At 71.3% G+C, this 5,000-nt stretch overlaps 1 non-coding gene across 1 annotated transcript; it reads right to left on the bottom strand.

The window, feature by feature from the left end:
• Positions 1–1,544: 1,544 nt before the first annotated feature.
• LOC135977793 (5S ribosomal RNA) lies at positions 1,545–1,663 on the bottom strand. The gene has a single exon (XR_010595236.1). It is a non-coding gene; the product is annotated as a 5S ribosomal RNA (ribosomal RNA).
• Positions 1,664–5,000: the final 3,337 nt, after the last annotated feature.

Consider the following 5,000-nt stretch of genomic DNA (forward strand, 5'->3'; position numbering starts at 1 on the left):
CGGGGGCTGGGGCTGGGGGTGGGGGGCGTTCAGGACAACCGGTCAAGCCCCGGGAAGCAGCTGTCAAATGTTCCAAGTCCCCACTCGGCCACCAGGTCCACCCCAGTCTAGCAATGGGGTTGACCTGGCTGACGGCCGGTTAGTATCAAGGTAAACTCACCGTCGTCCACAGGAGGGCAGCTCTCAGGCCGGCCGGCTGCGGCTGACTCTGGGGCGGCGCCCGGTCCCGGCAGCGAGGGGCGGGGGGCGCGGAGCGAGACGGGGCTAACCGGGGGGGGGCGCCTCCTGCGACTTTGGGGGCCGCGGGTCGTCAGTGGCGTGCAGGCCGGGCCTCTCCCGGGGGATTCGGGGGGGCGGTCCTGCGGGCCGGGCGCAGGGGGCTCGAGCGAGCCCGGGCCGGTCCGCCCCGGGGCCGGGGTCTCCGCCTGCGGCTCAGGGGGGCGCGGGTCGTCGGGGGAGGAAGCCCGGGGGAGCCGCACACCGGCCCGCCAGGCCAGGCCTGGCCTGGATGGCCGCGGGGGGATTCGGGGCGGTCCCGCGGGCCGGGGGCCGGGCGCAGGGGAGGCGGGGGGGCCGAGCGAGTCCGTCCCGGGCCCGGGGCCTCCCCCTGCGGCTTTGGGGTCCGTGGGTCCCCGCTGGAGGAAGCCACTGGGAGCTGGACACCCGCCGTCCGTCCCGCCAGGCCAGGCCTGGCCTGGGTGGCCGCGGGGGGATTCGGGGCGGTCCCGCGGGCCGGGGGCCGGGCGCAGGGGAGGCGGGGGGGCCGAGCGAGTCGGGCCCGGGCCCGGGGCCTCCCCCTGCGGCTTTGGGGTCCGTGGGTCCCCGCTGGAGGAAGCCGCTGGGCGCTGGACACCCGCCGTCCGTCCCGCCTGGCCAGGCCTGGCCTGGGTGGCCGCGGGGGGATTCGGGGCGGTCCCGCGGGCCGGGGGCCGGGCGCAGGGGAGGCGGGGGGGCCGAGCGAGTCGGGCCCGGGCCCGGGGCCTCCCCCTGCGGCTTTGGGGTCCGTGGGTCCCCGCTGGAGGAAGCCGCTGGGCGCTGGACACCCGCCGTCCGTCCCGCCTGGCCAGGCCTGGCCTGGGTGGCCGCGGGGGGATTCGGGGCGGTCCCGCGGGCCGGCGGCCGGGCGCAGGGGGTCCGAGCGAGTCCGTCCCGGGCCCGGGGCCTCCCCCTGCGGCTTTGGGGTCCGTGGGTCCCCGCTGGAGGAAGCCGCTGGGCGCTGGACACCCGCCGTCCGTCCCGCCTGGCCAGGCCTGGCCTGGGTGGCCGCGGGGGGGGATTCGGGGCGGACCTGCGGGCCGGCGGCCGGGAGGGTCCGGGCCAGTCCGCCCCATGCCCGGGGTCTCCCCCAGCGGCTTCGGTGGCCCCGGGGGGGGTCCTCCGCGGAGGAAGCCGGGTGGGTGGGGAGCCGGACCCCAGGCGCCCAGACCCGTGACCTGCGGCCGCGACCTCCGACTCGGCAGGAGCGACGAGGGGCTTTCCGGCCCGTCCCCCCCTCTCCTTCCCCCCCAGAAAAGGAGAGAGAGCTGACTCGGACCGGGAAAAGCTGCCTACGGCACCTGGGATTCCCAGGCGGTCACCCATCCAAGTACTAGCCAGGCCCGGGACGGTTTACCTTCCGAGATCGGACGGGATCGGGGGCGTTCGGTCCGGTATGGCCGTAGGCACCCGGCCCCGCGCCTCCTCGCCCGCTTTCCCCTGCCGACGCCCGGGCCTGCCGCACGGTGAGCCCCGGTCGGACTGCCCCCCCCCCTGCGGCAGGGCCCCCGTCTCTCGCGGGCCCGGTCCTTTTTTCCTTTTCGAGCTCCGGGGCCCGGGCTGGCCGCCAGAGCCCCTCCGCCCGCCCTCCCCGGCGTCGGGGAAAATACTGTCCCGGACTTCCAGTGCGCCCGATCCTGTCAGCCGGGGGGTGGGGAGGGGCAGTCCCTCGCTGCGGCCGGGGAGGGTGAGCCCAGGGCGGCTTGCCTGCCGTGCGAGGCCCCTCTCGGCCACCAGGTCAACCCCGAGTCGAAAGGGCTGAAAAATTTTCAGAGTCCCCTCCCGGGCACCAGGTCAACCCGTGGAATCGGACGGGTTCACCTGCTGGCCGGTTCGCTTCCCGGGCACCAGGTCAACCCGTGGAATCGAAAGGGTTCACCTGCTGGCCGGTTTGCTTTCCGGCCACCAGGTCAACCCCTAGGGGTTTTAACGGGGGCACGCCCGGTGGCCTCTTTCCCGTCCGGTCACCAGGTCAACCCGGATCTCCCTCCTTCCCTGGGCGTCCCCTCCTCGGAGGCGTCAGGTTCCATTCCCCCCCCCCCCCCCAGACTTCCAGGGGCCCGATCCAGTCGGCCGGGAGGCAGTCCCTCGCTGCGGCCGGGGAGGGTGAGCCCAGGGCGGCCTGGTCCATGTCTCTAGTGGGCCCGATCCTTTTTTTTTTTTTCGAGCTCCGGGGCCAGGCCCGCCCGGGCAGCCCTCCTCGGAGGCGTGGGGCGATTTCCCCCCGCCCCCAGACTTCCAGGGGCCCGATCCTGTCGGCCGGGAGGCAGTCCCTCGCTGCGGCCGGGGAGGGTCAGCCCAGGGCGGCTTGCCTGCCGTGCGAGTCCCCTCTCGGCCACCAGGTCAACCCCGAGTCGAAAGGGCTGAAAAATTTTCTGAGTCCCCTCCCGGGCACCAGGTCAACCCGTGGAATCGAACGGGTTCACCTGCTGGCCGGTTCGCTTTCCGGCCACCAGGTCAACCCGTGGAATCGAAAGGGTTCACCTGCTGGCCGGTTCGCTTTCCGGCCACCAGGTCAACCCCTAGGTTTTAAGGGGGGGGGACGCCCGGTGGCCTCTTTCCCGTCCGGTCACCAGGTCAACCCGGATCTCCCTCCTTCCCTGGGCGCCCCCTCCTCGGAGGCGTCAGGTTCCATTCTTTTTTCCAGACTTCCAGGGGCCCGATCCAGTCGGCCGGGTGGCAGTCCCTCGCTGCGGCCGGGGAGGGTGAGCCCAGGGCGGCTTGCCTGCCGTGCGAGTCCCCTCTCGGCCACCAGGTCAACCCCGAGTCGAAAGGGCTGAAAAATTTTCAGAGTCCCCTCCCGGGCACCAGGTCAACCCGTGGAATCGAACGGGTTCACCTGCTGGCCGGTTCGCTTCCCGGGCACCAGGTCAACCCGTGGAATCGAAAGGGTTCACCTGCTGGCCGGTTCGCTTTCCGGCCACCAGGTCAACCCCTAGGTTTTAAGGGGGGGGACGCCCGGTGGCCTCTTTCCCGTCCGGTCACCAGGTCAACCCGGATCTCCCTCCTTCCCTGGGCGCCCCCTCCTCGGAGGCGTCAGGTTCCAGTCTTTTTTCCAGACTTCCAGGGGCCCGATCCAGTCGGCCGGGAGGCAGTCCCTCGCTGCGGCCGGGGAGGGTGAGCCCAGGGCGGCCTGGTCCATGTCTCTAGTGGGCCCGATCCTTTTTTTTTTTTTCGAGCTCCGGGGCCAGGCCCGCCCGGGCAGCCCTCCTCGGAGGCGTGGGGCGATTTCCCCCCGCCCCCAGACTTCCAGGGGCCCGATCCTGTCGGCCGGGAGGCAGTCCCTCGCTGCGGCCGGGGAGGGTCAGCCCAGGGCGGCTTGCCTGCCGTGCGAGTCCCCTCTCGGCCACCAGGTCAACCCCGAGTCGAAAGGGCTGAAAAATTTTCAGAGTCCCCTCCCGGGCACCAGGTCAACCCGTGGAATCGAACGGGTTCACCTGCTGGCCGGTTCGCTTTCCGGCCACCAGGTCAACCCGTGGAATCGAAAGGGTTCACCTGCTGGCCGGTTCGCTTTCCGGCCACCAGGTCAACCCCTAGGTTTTAAGGGGGGGGGACGCCCGGTGGCCTCTTTCCCGTCCGGTCACCAGGTCAACCCGGATCTCCCTCCTTCCCTGGGCGCCCCCTCCTCGGAGGCGTCAGGTTCCATTCTTTTTTCCAGACTTCCAGGGGCCCGATCCAGTCGGCCGGGTGGCAGTCCCTCGCTGCGGCCGGGGAGGGTGAGCCCAGGGCGGCTTGCCTGCCGTGCGAGTCCCCTCTCGGCCACCAGGTCAACCCCGAGTCGAAAGGGCTGAAAAATTTTCAGAGTCCCCTCCCGGGCACCAGGTCAACCCGTGGAATCGAACGGGTTCACCTGCTGGCCGGTTCGCTTCCCGGGCACCAGGTCAACCCGTGGAATCGAAAGGGTTCACCTGCTGGCCGGTTCGCTTTCCGGCCACCAGGTCAACCCCTAGGTTTTAAGGGGGGGGACGCCCGGTGGCCTCTTTCCCGTCCGGTCACCAGGTCAACCCGGATCTCCCTCCTTCCCTGGGCGCCCCCTCCTCGGAGGCGTCAGGTTCCAGTCTTTTTTCCAGACTTCCAGGGGCCCGATCCAGTCGGCCGGGAGGCAGTCCCTCGCTGCGGCCGGGGAGGGTGAGCCCAGGGCGGCCTGGTCCATGTCTCTAGTGGGCCCGATCCTTTTTTTTTTTTCGAGCTCCGGGGCCAGGCCCGCCCGGGCAGCCCTCCTCGGAGGCGTGGGGCGATTTCCCCCCCCCCCAGACTTCCAGGGGCCCGATCCTGTCGGCCGGGAGGCAGTCCCTCGCTGCGGCCGGGGAGGGTCAGCCCAGGGCGGCTTGCCTGCCGTGCGAGTCCCCTCTCGGCCACCAGGTCAACCCCGAGTCGAAAGGGCTGAAAAATTTTCAGAGTCCCCTCCCGGGCACCAGGTCAACCCGTGGAATCGAACGGGTTCACCTGCTGGCCGGTTCGCTTTCCGGCCACCAGGTCAACCCGTGGAATCGAAAGGGTTCACCTGCTGGCCGGTTCGCTTTCCGGCCACCAGGTCAACCCCTAGGTTTTAAGGGGGGGGGACGCCCGGTGGCCTCTTTCCCGTCCGGTCACCAGGTCAACCCGGATCTCCCTCCTTCCCTGGGCGCCCCCTCCTCGGAGGCGTCAGGTTCCATTCTTTTTTCCAGACTTCCAGGGGCCCGATCCAGTCGGCCGGGTGGCAGTCCCTCGCTGCGGCCGGGGAGGGTGAGCCCAGGGCGGCTTGC

Source organism: Chrysemys picta, unplaced genomic scaffold (genome assembly GCF_011386835.1).
Source record: "Chrysemys picta bellii isolate R12L10 unplaced genomic scaffold, ASM1138683v2 scaf36, whole genome shotgun sequence".
NCBI lineage: Eukaryota > Metazoa > Chordata > Testudines > Emydidae > Chrysemys > Chrysemys picta.